The sequence below is a fragment of the Lactuca virosa genome, chromosome 3 (genome assembly GCF_052849685.1).
Source record: "Lactuca virosa cultivar CGN04683 chromosome 3, Lactuca_virosa_CGN04683_v6, whole genome shotgun sequence".
Classification (NCBI taxonomy): domain Eukaryota; kingdom Viridiplantae; phylum Streptophyta; class Magnoliopsida; order Asterales; family Asteraceae; genus Lactuca; species Lactuca virosa.
This window is the reverse complement of record NC_136428.1, coordinates 304,424,141-304,441,323: the sequence shown is the minus strand read 5'-3', so window position 1 is coordinate 304,441,323 and position 17,183 is coordinate 304,424,141. Positions and strand designations below refer to the sequence as shown.

General features: G+C 37.8%; 1 pseudogene; it reads left to right on the top strand.

The window, feature by feature from the left end:
* The first annotated feature begins 404 nt into the window (after positions 1 to 404).
* On the top strand, positions 405 to 2,145 carry LOC145164696 (sulfhydryl oxidase 2-like; annotated as a pseudogene).
* The last annotated feature ends 15,038 nt before the right edge of the window (positions 2,146 to 17,183 follow it).

The following is a 17,183-nucleotide window of genomic DNA, read 5'->3' as shown; positions in this document are numbered from 1 at the left end:
TGGGGTGTTTTGGGGAGTTAGCGAGAGAGTTTAGAGAGAGAAAGTGAAGGTTGAAGGTGTGAGAGAAATGTTGAACCCGACACCTCTATATATAGGCTGTGAAACAGATCTACTCGATGAGTTGGTACTCCTACTCGTCGAGTCCAGACTAGGTGTCACCATTCTGGTGGCAGAACGTGGGTGGCCTACATTGTGCCACGTCACCCCTTTTGCAGCAGCACCCTGCCGACTTGTAAACCCCGTAACTTTCGCATACGAGCTCCGTTTTCGACGTTCTTTATATTCACGCGTAGGTAAAAACAAGATCTACAACTTTCCTTTTGACTCCGTTTTCGACTTTTGTTTGGATTAATAAGGCTAAAAAGTCCTCTATCATAAATTCACTATTTACGCCTCCCGGTGCCATGTCGGTTTTGCCGTAAAACTTCGACGGGCCATAACATCTTCGTTATAACTCGGATTTCGGCGTTCTTTATATGTACGGAACCCTTGAGACATATTCTACAACTTTGTTAATATTATTTATTCTAAGTAATCTTCCATCAAAAACTCATTTTTGACGCTCATTGTCATAGAAGAAAATTAATAACAGAGATGAAAAGTCATGCCATAGAAGAAAATTGAAGGATGTCTAAACCTTAAAAGGAAATATCTAAAGTTTCATGGCTATAAAGATTCTATTTTTTTAGTTACAAAAGGATTCACTTCTTCTCCTCCATACCCATAGTACACTTGGTCTATTTATACCTAGAAATTTCTTGAATTTATACCTTTCATGAAAACAATTTGTCCCGTGGAGTCAATCTATATCTTCCACAGGAGTGTTTTGAAAAAATGTTATCCATTTATAGCCCTAATTTGTTTCTGTTATTACTCTTTGCAGGTGTCCAGCTTGCAGAAATTCTAAGGTACTTATATGTTTTCTTCACAATCTATGCGATAAATTCTCTATTAGTCACTACCCTTCACTATTTTGGGGCCCACCTTCTAAATTTGTGGGTGGTAGCTGGAATGGGAAAGATGAAAAAAGTAAAATTGTTTCTATTGAAGATGGAAGAACTTATGATCGTTTACTCAAATGGATTAATACACAATTAGGAAGGTATACAAGCGTTAAGAAGCTATATTGTTTTGTGTATACAATGTTAATGAGTTTTTAATTTTAAGTACATGTTTTACTTTTTTACGTAGTTCATATAAATTGGAAGATGAAAAGTATGAAAATGATGAGCTTCTTCAATCAAACTTCTCAGACCCTGGACAGGTTTGAATCAATTCTTCATTTTTCTATAAAAATAAGATTTTTATTTTTTATTATATTTGTAATATTAAAGCTTAGAATTACTTATTTTTTTTATAGATTGCACGTGTTGTTTATGATGCTGAATTTGACATTATTCTTAAAAACAAGATGATTAAACCAGATACTCGAGCTACTCTTATAAAATTCATGCAATTAATGACAGCTCATCACACTTCAGAGAGGTTCATATTTTAAATAACCCACTTTTCTTTGTTTCATTTTTTTTCTATTTACTTAGTTTATAATTTTAAACATTGTAGGTGTCGAAGAGGAAGTGCTGATATACTTGTGGATTTTGACGATTTATACCCTACAAATATTTTGTCACCATTTGAAAAAAACAACACTCAACATGGTGGTCTTACTAAATTTGAGATATGTGGAAACGAAGTCCCACGTGGATATTGGGTAAATTTTATATTTTCTTTTTTCAAATTTTTATAAAAGAGATAACAAAATTAATACTTTTGAAAATCCTGATTTTGGCTATTATATGTACAGATGTTTTGTCGTGGTAGCAAAAATGGTACAAGGGGATTCAGGTATATAATATATTATTATCAATCTTATAATTTTATATTTTGTAAAAACCTATTTTTTTATTTAATTGCAGCTGTGATTTATGGGTTTTGCTACATTCACTATCCGTGAGAGTTGAAAATGAAGAAAGTCAAATGGCATTTACGTAAATTTGCGATTTTATACATAAGTTTTTTGCTTGTGAAGAGTGTAGTCAACACTTCTACAATATGTGCTCAAGGTAAGAAAGTCAAAAGTTTGTTACATTGACTTTTAATGTTTTTTAATAAAACAGTACATTAGATGATCAGTCGAATGGGTAAAATTGATATTTCGATTATACACCACCATGTTTCAGATCGGTCTCTGACAAGAATATAAAACAGGTACCATTTTAGTTTCACTTCATCTTATCCATCATTTTCACTATCTCATTTCTTCCCTTTCTCTCTGGATTTTCTAGGCAATATTATTTTCTTTAATATTCAACATTATTGTAGATTGAGTTTTAGTAAGTTATGAAAGTTTCAACGATTTCATTGCTTGAAACTTGTGGGTTCTCTATTTGTTGTTAGAATTTGTCATTTTCAGGCATCTTCCATAATCAATGTATATCGTTTTCACAATTTCATTTGTTCTCCGTTGACTTCCGTTTCACAAATACCATAGTTTCAACTTAGTTCTTTCATTGGTATGTATTATTTTAATCAAAATGTGGTTTTTGTTAATTTTGTTTTTATGTATGTAATGTTACTTAAATGGTCCGAGTTTCAAATAGTTAATCATAATAACTTCGAAGTGAATATTGAAATGTTGCTATTATAATATGATTTGACATGAAACTAGATATGATCCTTTTCCAGATTATGTTATCCAGGAGTCACCTACAGATTACTAGGGAGGGATATGAACAGTGACCTGTTGTATCCGCTAATCATAAGTTAAACTTTCTTATTATTTTTTTTCTAAGAGATGTTTTGAATGAGTACTTTTTTTTACAAAGACAATGTTTCTTTTGGTTTTGCAGATGGTTATATTATATGTGCTGATTTGAAAACACAAAAAAGTATTAAAAGCACAAGTGGGTTTGGAACTTAAATGTAACTATATCATTATCTTTGAATATTTTTTATTTAATAATGGACGATACTGACAATATTGGTAATAATCAAGTTGGTTTTTTTAATTGTAGTCGAATAGTAAGTACATAGCATGCTGTTAGTTTTGTATATACTACGGGCCATTATTTATATAAAATATTATAATTATAATACTGTCAATTTCTGAACTTATATAAGAGAAACCCTTGTATCTTTATTATATATTCGGTAAGAAAGGCAATAAAAACACTTACAATAATCTAGAGATATAGTCATTTAATATATTGATTACTTATAAATTATGAGCAAAAGTTGCTGATATTTAATTTACCAATAATCCACAAGTATATGGTGCCATTTTATAAAGGAAATTCTTCTTTTTGTAAAATCAATATTAAAAAGAAATAAATGGAAGAGGTATCTTATAATGAAAGAAAAAAGATGGAGACAGTGGAGTTAAAGATTTATTGGGATGGTAACTTACAATAGGAAAAATGACGTTTTAGCCAACAAACTTTTTTTCTTCCCACGCGCTCCCGTATGGTCGATTTTACAACCCGTATATGTTCAATAAGAATCATACACCAAAAGTAAGGGTTTAATAAGAATAAAGTCTTTTTTACAACCCACGCGTTTGTCTTCTGAGTGATATTGTGTTGCATTATACAAACTCATACCTTTTATAACATAGGTGTATTTACATGTGTAATTAAATACTTACAAATTACAAAGTTATTAAAAAAATACAACATTACAATGCATAAGTTTTTCTAAATTAATAATATATTACTTTATTATATAATCAATTTTTTAATTCTATTTAAAATTATCACCGGTGGGTTCCACAGGTTTTAACCTAGTTATTAAAATATAAGGGTAAACATACTGTACATATAAACGTTCATAACCTCTTTAACAAAAATTCATTACTTTTTCTTATTTAATAAATTAATAAATTTAAACATGTTTTTTGTTCTTTTAACTAAGCAAACGAACAAAACAATTGTTTTATTTCGTTCAGTCGAGACAATGATTATTTACATTCATTCGTTTTGTATCTAAATAAACAAATACAAAATATAATATATGTGTAGTTGGCGATGTATCTTTTTTGCTTAAGAAATGAACGATTACGTTATACATGTTAACGATAAGAAAACCAGTGTTTCGACACACACACACACACACACACATACACACACACACACACACACACACATATATATATATATATATATATATATATATATATATATATATATATATATATCAATAAATTACACGAATCGTCCCTCGTGCAAAAGCCAAAACGCACGTTTATTCCCTATTTTCAAAAATTAACTTAGATCATCTCTCGTTTGTTTAAAACTTGCACCCATCATCCCTACCGGACATAAAATTACTAAAATGCCATTTTCTAAACCCATCTATTCTCCAAGACTCCAACCATCTCATTCCCATCTTCCTGTCTTCTTCGACCAGCCAACTAGATGGTTGTCATATCCTCCTCTCTGACCAGTCAACCACGCCGCCTCCATCTCCTATTTTCTCTATCTTCTTCGTTGACTGATAAACCAGTCTCTATCTCATCTTCTACGCCATATCATCTTCTACGCCATCTCATCTTCTCTGATCATCTGCTACGCCATCTCATCTTCTCCGATAATGTGTTTTCCATCAAAAGGGTTTAATAACGAGAAAAAGGGAGTTAGGTTAAGGAAGGGATTGGGATACGACATGTGGGTGTGTGAGCGAAGGGTAGGATGGGCCTCTTTTATTTTTCTATATTATAAATAATAAATAAATAAAATAAAATAAAATAAAATAAAAATATATAAGGGTAAAACAGTCTTTCTATGTCCGGAATACTATTTTAGGGATGAAGCATGTAAGTTTTAAACAAACGAAAAACGGTCCGAGTTAATTTTTGAATATATATATATATATATATATATATATATATATATATATATATATATATATATATATATATATATATATATATATATATATATATATATATATATATATATATATATATCTCAAAAGGTTGTAAATAAAATAATTTAAAATTAAAAGGATTGAAGAGAAAATAAAAACTAAAATAAACGAACAAAAATGTAAAATTATTATAATGAGTCTGTAATGACGATGTTTTTTTTACCAGCTCATTTTAACTTTTTGACAACAATAAATAATAGTTTATTAATAGTGGTTTTGACTTGCAAGATGGTTTTGACCTATAATATGGTGCCATTAACAACACCCTTAGCCGTGTACGTTGGCCGTTATTTGAGTACGTTGGGCGTACTGAGTATGCCTAAGTACGCTGGGCGTAATTTGAGTATGTTGGGTGTACGCGATCAGTGCCCAAACCCTATTTTCGTGGTTTGAGCCCTATTTAAGCTCCTTGACTTCCCTAAACCCACTCCATTCTCAACCTCCACCTCTCCAACACCCTCTCTTGAAACCCTAATCCTAGATTGAGCCTTATGAGCAAAAAGAAGGTGTTTTTAAGTGCTTGGACTGTTCTTGGTGCACCTTGGAGAAGAAGGAACTCTAGGAAGAAGTGTTGGTTCATTGGAGTTTGTAGATCAAGACTTTGTTCCCCTTGATCTTTCTTCTAGAGGTATCAAATTTGAATATTGATGATGATATTGTTAGATCTAGCTAGTTTTGAGTGTTATGAGCTTTTGGTTACTTTAAATGCATAAAGTTTAGATCTTGAAAGTTTGTGACCTTGTTATGGATAAAGTTGGAAACTTTATCCAACCAAACATCATCTGATTCAGATCTGAATATTAGAGACTTAGACTTAATGGATTAAGTTGAAAAGAAGCACTTTTTGGGTCCCTTTGAGACTTAAAGGCTAGATCTTGTTTGTTGTGACCATTCTAATCGATAAAGTTGGAAACTTTATCCATTATGGAGCTATTATGAACCATAAAAATATGATCTTGAGTGTTGTATGTAACCCATGCATGTGTTAGATGGTCTTAATAGGTTAAGAACATAGGTTTTTGGACATTAAGAACTTAATGGCCATGCAAGACCATAAAGTTGGAATCTTTATGGTCAAGGACATCCTTTTGGGCTTGGATCTGGAAAATGGGCTTAAGAGCTTAAGGATTAAGCTCTTAATGAGTTGGGTTCGCAGCCAGCTACGTACGTTGGGCGTACAAGGCGTATGATGCGCGTACGTGGTCAACATGCACGTGCCTGGTTAACCAACACATACGTTGGGCGTACAACTAAGTACGACGGGCGTACTCAGCTGGGTTGAATCGCTTGGCTTTTTGGAATTTTGACTTTTATTGGAATTTTTTTGGGTACTTTGGATTGTGTTTGAGAATTGGTCATCTGGATGGATAGGTGATGGTTAGAGCTGAGATTCGGAGTCGGTACCTCATCAGCTATTGATCAGATCGAGAGGTGAGTTTTCCTCACTATACTTGTCGGTCGAAGGCACCAAGGCCGGTCCTTTAGATTTGATATCATGTTATGTGATAGTATGTTATCGTGCTGTAGTGATCTGTTGGATCGGTATCCTGGTATATAGGATGATGCTATGTTTAGTAATTTGTAGATCTTCCTGACTATCTGTAGACTGTTTATACGATTATCTGTTATATGTGCATATATTTTGGTTGGTGGTTGAGGCTTTACTGCTATGTGCGTGAGCCAACAGAACGAGGGCATTCCAATCTGATGGTTGAATGGGTCTGAGGGTGTTCCAACCCGATGGTTGACTGGACTCATAGTATATTGTCATTCCAACCCAATGGTTGATTGGGCCTGGGGTATTCCAACCCAATGGTTGACTGGACCCATAGTATATTGGTATTCCAACCCGATGGTTGATTGGACCCATAATATATTGGCATTCCAACGCGAAGGTTGATTGTGCCTGGGGTATTCCAACTCGATGGTTGACTGGACCTATAGTGTATTAGCATTCCAACCTGGGGTATTCCATCCCAAGGATGACTGGACCCAGAGGTTAATTGGGCCTGTGGTATTCCAACCTGATGGTTGATTGGACCTGACATGTTGTTGTATATGTTATTTGTTATGTTTAAGTGGTGGTATTTTGGGGGAACTCACTAAGCTTCGTGCTTACAGTTTTGGTTTATGGTTTCAGGTATTTTAGAGGACCGTGGCAAGTCGAAGGCATGACCGTACACATCCTGATTTTATGTCGTTGATCTTAGGAGATACTGATTTTTAAATAATGTTTTGGAAACAATGCTTTTGTAAACACTTTTATTAGTAAATTGGTTGTGTTGAAAACTTTTAATTGGTTTAAAATTTTGGGATGTTACAAGTTGGTATCAGAGCCTTGGTTTGAGTGAACTTGAGGAACACTCGTGTGTACCAAATCTCAAACTAATGAAATGAAAGGAGTTTTAAAAATGATTTTCAAAAATTATTTTCAAAGTAGTCAATAAAGGATGTGATGTGTACGACCAGCTGGAGCCAATAAGTAGACCCCAAATTACCACACTATTATTTGATATTGTGATATGTTAGAACAACATACTAGTGATAGTGTAGGGATCTTCAGGAATTGCATGATAGAATTTCCTAATTATATGATGCCTGATAGCCTAGGGTTCTTTCTTATATGAAATTGACATCATTAATGTGGTCACTTTGTGTGTGCATCATAGTTGTACATAACAGAGATTTTATAGCCTGAGAATGTTTGATTTGGCCTTATTTCCTATTCCTTGTTTGGTTGTGGGCTTAGGATAGAATCAAGTATTTGATTGTCTATATGATCCAACGTTATGTATGATTAGCATGCACGAGTGGCTGCAGGGTTGGTGGAAGTTTCATGATTGGGTGCAGTACATGGCGAGTCAGCATGAGAATTATTACCCACTCTTGAGAGAGTGAGGTCGGGATGAACGTGTATCCAAGATGTTGGGATTTAGAGATCGAGAATTTTTTATGAGGATCTGTCTGATTTTATTGTGTCTTAGTGCCAGTCGACTACATTGCTCGAATGTTGCTTGTTTTGTGCTTTGTGGAACTCACATTGATGCAAGCTAACTATCAAATGAATACATGAAGTTACATTCTATAGAGGCTAAATAATCTTAGAGTGAAGGATTTGGCCCTATTGTGCAGCTCTCATTTTATTCTAACCGTTGTAGGGTTGGGTCTTTTAGTCGAAAGATTATTTAAGTGCTGTTGCATGTAATTGTATTCATGAAGTGGTTGGCTGACAGTGATTGGAGTCCTTTAGCAGCTGATAGAAGGGGAGGCGGGGAAATCCTAGGAGAGCCAAGGAAGTATTTTAGTACGGTTGTTTCGCGGTTGAGTAGGTATTGGGAGTACTATTATGAGTAGGTCTTAGAGGACCCGAGATGATCCTTGAGGAAAGTATAGATAGGTGTGGAAGGTAGTATTGGGCTCGTACTACTGGAAGCATAGGATCCATACTCGAATCAAGGAGAGTTTCGAGGATTCTAAGGGCTGGTCGGGGAAGATAGCATGGTTTGATACCATGATTCGTAGAAGTGGTTCCGAATCTATCGATCTTTTGGTTATGGTTGCTCTGGCGTGAGTATGGGTCTGGTAATTGTCTTGGGCCTCAGTGGCAAGGTCGGCTTGGGTTAAATGGTGCAGACCTGGACGAGTTCGTTGGTTTTGAGGTCTCGAGGATTTTGCTCGAGGCTATAAATTCGAGTCGCGGGACTCAAGAATGAAACGATTGTTATGATCGGCTTGGGGATTGTAGCTGGAAATGGAATTGTTGATTGATGGATTGGAATGTCGCTATCTGTGGCAAGGGTTATTTGTGACAACCCGGAACTTCTATCTTGTACATCTATTCAATTCAGTCAATGTTAAACTCGTTTCTGTTGTCTTTTAGCAATGTTTAAGGGTTCGTTTAAGTGTTCTAAGCTTGAGTACAACCAAGGTTGAGATTAGGGATGAAGTATCAAGTTGTAAAAGTAGCAAATCGGGCCATACACTCCCTTAGGAGGAGTGTGCGCCTGCACACATGGGTGTACGGCCGTACACCCCCTCATGGCCACACACTCACCCCTATATATATGGGTAGACTCCTTTCCTTCATTCCTTTCTCCTCTTGGCTGCACACTACTCTTTCTCTCTCAAGATTCTTCAACGGTGAACTCTGCAAGGCTTAAAAAACGTGAGTAATCCATCCTTAGCTTGCTATACTTGAAGGACTTATTGATTCAAGCCTTGGTTCATCAAATTCCATCATGTTCCACACCCTTTGAAGGAGTACGGCCGCACACCCCTTTGTACGGCTGTACACCCCTTTAAAGGCTCTCCAAAGTGAGAGTTTAGCCCCTATCTTCTAGTTGGACATGATCCTAGTCTTGATACACCTTAAAGTTGACAACTTCGGCATAAACATGAGGAGTGTACGGCCGCACACCCCTTTGTACGGCCGCACACACACCTTAGGGCCATACACCCACTTTGATGAACATTTCAGGCTTCAAACTTGCATTACAACCAACCCTAGGGTGGCCGTACGCCTCCCTCACTCAATCATATGTGATTTTAGCACTTAGTCCAAGTGTTTCCAAGTCCTTAGGGTGGTTTTCTATCATGTCTAGTCGTGAAAATACCCTAATTTGAATCATATATGTGTTATTACATGATAATTAGGATCCAATTGTGTTCGAGGCTTCATTTGACACTCAACATCTCTTATCAATCCTTCATACAAGCCACTCACTCAAGGTGAGTTCATACCCCTACGCTTTTACGATTTTTAAACATTTTCAGGGGGGAATACAAGCCAAACACAAATGTTTTTGTGAACTAATACAAAAGGACTTTTGACAAGTATAAAACTCATGCAATTGAATTCAGACAACGATTTTCATATATTTAGATATCTTACCCCTTTTGTACTATGTTGAGCATAAGGGACGTTTTCAACTTACCACCAAAATTACATAGTTTTTGAGATTCAACATTCACATTATACATGTAAACTATAATAGGTATAGTTTGGAGTTTCCAAATCATAACTTTTACGAATTCAGAGTTAATCACCACTTAACATATAAACTATGGCAGATTTAGTTTATGGTATTCTTTACTACAAGGGCATGGCATTTAATAATTATTTACGTATAATTATTACCGTATACTGCATCCAACAGATTCTAATACAAGAAAACACCTTAGAATTACATGTAAACTAGATTGTACAACATTGTGAGGCTCTACTTCAAAACTATACCCTTAGGGTACTGAATTAAATCCTATCCTAGTATAACCAGAGTCTCCTGGAGGGAGAGCGTGAGATTTGTGAATAGATCTATTCGGGATTGACAATCCCACACCTGAACTGATAGCTACAGTTAGGCAGGCATGCCTGGGGTGACAAATGTCATTTAACCGACACTTGAACAACGTTGTAAAGGTCTCTATGTCATATCAAGCATGGTTATAGGACTCACAATAAGTATAAACTAATCATTGGTTTACGAGATTTCACTCTTCAATGGTCTTAATTTAAGTAATAAACCTAATATACATACTAGTGTGAGCCAGGGTTTTCACACTATATGATACTTACACTACTGGTGATAACCAGGGTTTTCATGCAAGTACTTTCAGATATAAGAACAGAATTCAATAACGAACTTACCATGGGTCTTATGGTTTAAGGTTACTTTTCATTATTTAAGAAAATATTGGATTTTCTTGGAAACATGCAAACCTTTCTACAAATTTATAAATGGATTTTTGCTACATAACCTCGCTTATGAACTCACCAGCTTTATGGTGATACTCTTTCAAAACTGTTTGTATTCTCAGGAAATCAGTAGACAGGTACCTCCTGGAGTTTTGAGAAGTTGGAGCAACTAAAGTCATGTCTTTAAATTATACTTACACTTCAGAGGTGAGTTCATACCCCTATACTTTTATGATTTTTAAACGTTTTCAGGGGGGGAATACAAGCCAAACACAAATGTTTTTGTGAACTAATACAAAAGGACTTTTAACAAGTATAAAACTCATGCAATTGAATTCAGACAACGATTTTCATATGTTTAGATATCTTACCCCTTTTGTACTATGTTGAGCATAAGGGACGTTTTCAACTTACCACCAAAATTTCATAGTTTTTGAGATTCAACATCCACATTATACATGTAAACTATAATATGTATAGTTTGGGGTTTTCAAATCATAACTTTTACGAATTCAGAGTTAATCACCACTAAACATATAAACTATGGCAGATTTAGTTTATGGTATTCTTCACTACAAGGGCATGGCATTTAATAATTATTTAAGTATAATTATTACCGTATACTGCATCCAACGGATTCTAATACAAGAAAACACCTTAGAATTACATGTAAACTAGATTATACAACATTGTGAGGCTCTACTTCAAAACTATACCCTTAGGGTACTGAATTAAATCCTATCCTAGTATAACCAGAGTCTCCTGGAGGGAGAGCGTGAGATTTGTGAATAGATCTATTCGGGATTGACAATCCCACACCTGAACTGATAGCTACAGTTAGGCAGGCATGCCTGGGGTGACAAATGTCATTTAACCAACACTTGAAGAACGTTGTAAAGGTCCCTATGTCATATCAAGCATGGTTATAGGACTCACAATAAGTATAAACTAATCATTGGTTTACGAGATTTCACTCTTCAATGGTCTTAATTTAAGTAATAAACCTAATATACATACTAGTGTGAGCCAGGGTTTTCACACTGTATGATACTTACACTACTGGTGATAACCAGGGTTTTCATGCAAGTACTTTCAGATATAAGAACAGAATTCAATAACGAACTTACCATGGGTCTTATGGTTTAAGGTTACTTTTCATTATTTAAGAAAATATTGGATTTTCTTGGAAACATGCAAACCTTTCTACAAATTTATAAATGGATTTTTGCTACATAACCTCGCTTATGAACTCACCAGCTTTATGGTGATACTCTTTCAAAACGGCTTGTATTCTCAGGAAATCATTAGACAGGTACCTCCTGGAGTTTTGAGAAGTTGGAGCAACTAAAGTCATGTCTTTAAATTATACTTACACTTTTGATGTATTTAAACAAGCTTAAACAGATGTAAACCTTTTCGTATATGTATTCAATGTAATGGTTGGGTTTACTATGATTGCTATGATACAATGGTTGTGATACTATACATGACGTCATCCACCCCCGAACGTTTCCGCCGTTCCGGTTTAGGGGTGTGACAGATTGGTATCAGAGCTCTTGTTTATAGTGAACTAAGTATACCGAACCTTACATGGTATACAACTATAAACACTAAGGGGCTGAAGCGCTCTGAAACTAAAAATATATTTTCAAAATACAAGTATTTTCTAAGAAATATACAAATATACATACTTAACAGAACCAGAGTCATAGGTAGAACAAAACAAAAGTATTTGGATGTTGAACACTGTGGTTAAACCTGGGCAGTTATGTAATCATGTCTAGGGTCAATATAGCCTGATCAACTATATTTACTCGAGACATGACCAACATGTGCTTGGGAGTGACTGTAGTGTTGCAGCAAGCCTAAAACTTACCAAGTATATATACATCAGATATCGGTAGAACAAAGCATACAACTTAAAATAGTATAGGAGTATTTTAGCTAGAGCCAAATACAGCATAGAGATTCATTTCAAGTGTTACTACATATTCTTTCTTAGCGATATTTACTTGCAATAGTAACCCTACTCTATATATCGCTTCGTAGAACGCTTTAACTTTCAGAATGAGATATATCTTGTTTCATATATCTTGATTTAAATTCAGGGGACTTATCATCCTCTTCTTCCTGATTGTTCTAGAACAAGATGCCTCCCCGAAGAAGACCCATCAGAAGGAACAACGACACTCCACCACCGCCACCTCCACAATTCGATCATGCCATGTTCCAAGCAGCAATTACCGCCGCCGTGACTGCAGCAATGGCGCAAATCAATCAGGGAAGCTTTGGGGATCAGGAGGTGGACCAGACCCCCAAAATCTTGGTGGAGGTCAGGGACACCAGAAGGAGTGTTCCTATAAAGACTTCATGAATGCCAAAACCAAGTCCTTTTATGGCAATGGTGGAGTCATTTCCTTGAGTCGATGGTTCGAGAAGATCGAATCCATCTTCGAAATTCGCGCCTGTTCCAAAGCAAACAAGGTGAAGTTTGCCACTTGCACCTTCACCGACCAACCACTGAACTGGTGGAATGACCGAGCACCGATCGAGCACTGACCTGGTTGGGAGAGCTTGAAAGAACTCATGCTGGCTGAGTACTGCCAAAGGGGCGAGATGCAGAAGTTGGAACATGAGCTTTGGACCCTGAAGATGAAGGGTTCCGACATCGCTGCTTACACCGCTAGGTTCTGTGATCTGGCTCTCCTCTGTCCGGGAATGGTCACCCCAGAAAGCAAAAAGATTGAGAGGTACATCTGGGGACTGATGGCCCCAACCAAAGGAAATGTTTTGGCTGCGAAACCCACTACATTTGATAGCGCCAAGTGCCTGGCGCAAACCCTGATAGATCATGGGATCGATCTTGATGAGGTGACAGCCGCTCCCAAACCACAACAGGAGAGTGGAGAAAAGAAGAAGAAGTTATGGAACAAACGCAAGGGGCAGTCTTCGCAGGAGCCCTCCAAGAAACAACAATCAGTGGCTGTTCAAGTTTAGGGGTGGCAATTTATGACACGACACGACAAAAATACACGACATGAAACGAAATTGGGACGAAACTGAAATTTGAATTCGTGTTCGTGTCGTGTTCGTGTTAACCATAAAAAACACGATGTTGTGTCGTGTCGTGTTCGTGTTCAAAATTCGACACGAAATTGACACGATTTAGCAGTTCTTTATCGTGTTTTTCGTGTTTGTCGTGTTTATCCTGTTATATTTGATAAAGTATTCATTAAATAAACTAGTATTTAGTATATATTATATTTGTCGTGTTGTTTCGTGTTTGTCGTTTTTTAATTCGTTCGTTTTCGTGTTAGTTAAAAAAAACACGACATCGTGTCGTGTCGTGTTCGTGTTACATAAAACCTTGTCGTGTCGTGTCGTGCCAGACAGAAACACGAAACGATAGCATGATTTGTCACCCCTATTCATGTTGCTACTACTCTTGCTGCTACTCCAGCTGCTATTCCAACCACTCAAGCTCCTACTGGTGGTTATGTTGGAAATTTACCTCTGTGCAACAAGTGTAACTTTCATCATCACGGACCTTGCCGTGAATTGAAATGCAACAGCTGTGGAAAGAAGGGACACACGGCTCGATACGACAAGACACCCGTTCAACCCACCAACCAGGCTCCTGGGGCAGGCGATGGTCAAGCCTGCTATGGATGTGGAGAGGTTGGGCACTTCAAAAGAGATTGCCCCAAAGCAACAACAGTTGGCAACACAGGGAGGGTACTGGCTATGGGCCAGGAGGAAGTGGTCGTTGATCCTACCGTTGTTACGGGTACGTTCCTCCTTGACAACTCTTATACATGCATTCTTTTCGATTCTGGTGCGGAGAGGAGTTTTGTTAGTCATGCATTCAAACATCTTCTCAAATGTAAATCCCAACCTTTAACTGAAACATTTACCGTCGAGATGGCTAACGGAAAGAAAGAAAGCATTAACGACATATTCATAGGCTGTACTTTTACCCTAGACGATCATTCCTTTCCCATCGATCTTATGCCAGTTTCCATAAAAAGCTTCGATGTGATAATCGGTATGGATTGGTTGGGCCCCAATCATGCTGATATCCTTTGGTACGAGAAAGCCATCCGTCTCAAACTTCCCTCTGGCGAAGCCATCACCATTTTCGGTGATAAACTCAATCCGAACCTTCGTATCATTTCATGCATCAAAGCCAGAAGTATATGCGGAAGGAATGTCATGCATTCCTAGCTCATGCTGTTGATGAAACACAAAAAGTTAAAGACCTCGAGAGCATCTCCGAAGTCTGCAACTTTCCTGATGTCTTCCCCGAAGATCTTCCAAGGATTCCTCCAAAGCGCCAAGTTGAGTTTCGTATCAACTTAATCCCCGGAGCTACCCCTATAGCTAAATCTCCCTACCGTCTAGCGCCGACAGAAATACAAGAGTTATCCAGCTAGCTCAATGAGCTAATCAGCAAAGGATTCATAAGTCCGAGTTCCTCACCCTGGGGAGCCCCGATCTTATCCGTGAAGAAGAAAGATGGATCTTTCCGGATGTGCAATGACTACCGAGAACTGAACAAGCTTTACCATCAAGAACCGTTATCCCTTACCCAGAATCGACGACCTCTTCGACCAACTTCAGGGAGCCAGTTATTTCTCCAAGATAGACCATAGATCAGGTTACCATCAGTTATGAGTTCACGAGAATGACGTTCCCAAAACAGCATTCTGAACTCGTTACGGACACTACGAGTTCGTAGTAATGCCCTTCGGTCTAACCAACGCACCAGAAGTATTCATGGACCTGATGAATCGGGTGTGCCGCCCTTTCTTAGACCAGTTCATGATCGTTTTCATTGACGATATACTCATCTATTCATGGAGCGAAGATGATCATAAATAGCACTTGAGATTAGTACTAGAAACATTAAGGACGGAGAAGCTATATGCAAAATTTTCAAAGTGTGAGTTCTAGATCAGGAAGGTAACTTTCCTTGGTCACGTGGTTAGCGAGGAAGGCATGCACGTGGACCCTTCCAAAATAAAAGCGATTGAGAATTGGTCAGCACGGAAGACACCCACAGAAATCCGCCAATTCTTGGGTCTCGCTGGCTATTATCGCAGGTTTGTCCAAAACTTCTCCAAAATTGCTAAGCCTTTAACCACCCTGACACAGAAAGGTGTAACCTTTAGTTGGGGAGAAAACCAAGACACTGCGTTTGAAACATTGAAGCAGGCCCTATGCAGCGCACCTATCTTGTCCCTGCCCGAAGGGACGGAAGATTTCGTTGTCTACTGTGATGCATCTAATCAGGGCCTGGGCTGTGTGCTCATGCAGTGAGGAAAGGTTATCGCCTATGCGTCGAGGCAGTTGAAAACACACGAAGTCAATTACACAACTCACGATCTAGAGTTGGGAGCAGTGGTCTTCGCATTAAAGATCTGGAGACATTATCTTTACGGAATCAAGTGCAATGTCTTCACCGACCATAAGAGCCTACATCATATCTTTGATCAGAAAGAGTTAAACATGAGACAACGGCGATGGGTAGAGTTACTTAGTGATTACGAAGTGCGAAATACGCTACCATCCCGGCAAGGCCAATGTGGTAGCATATGCCCTCAGCCGAAAGGAGTATTCATGTTGTAGGGTGAAGGCATTAACTATGACCATCCATTCCTGATTATCCACACAAATACGAGAAGCTCAGCTGGAAGCCTTAAAACCAGAGAACATGTTGGATGAAGCCTTACGAGGAATGGAAAAGAACTTAGAGGTCAAGGGAGACGGAGTTTACTATTTCATGAACCGAATCTAGACCCCAAAGTATGGCGGGTACAGGGAGGTTGTCATGAACGAAGCTCACAAGACTAGATACTCCGTTCACCCAGGTTCAGATAAAATGTATATGGATCTCAAACAACTCTATTGGTGGTCGAACATGAAAGTAGAAATTGCTACCTTCGTGGGCAAGTGTTTGACTTGCACCAAGGTGAAGGTAGAATACCAAAAGCCCTCAGGTTTACTTCAGTAGCCAGAAATACCTGAGTGGAAGTGGGAAAGGATTACGATGGATTTTATCACTAAGTTACCCAGATCTCCGAGTGGGCACGACGCCATCTGGGTAATTGTCGATCGACTGACTAAATCCGCCCACTTCCTGCCGATCAAGGAAAAATTCAAGATGGAGAGATTCACACGAATATACCTTCGAGAAATAGTTCGCCTTGATGGGGTACGTGTATCCATTATCTCCGATCGAGATACCAGGTTTACCTCGAGATTCTGGCAATCACTACAGAAGGCTCTCGGAACTCAGCTGGATATGAGCACGGCTTATCATCCACAAATCGACGGACAGAGTGAGAGAACAATCAAGACATTGGAAGATATGTTGAGAGCCTACGTCATCGATTTCGACGTATCGAACCTAAAGAAGTGTCTGTCCTCGCTAGGATTGGTCCCGTAGCATACAAACTCAAGTTACCTCGAGAACTTAGCAACGTACATCCCGTCTTCCACGTGTCGAACCTAAAGAAGTGTCTGTCCGATGAGACACTTGTGATTTCCCTCGACGAGATCGAGT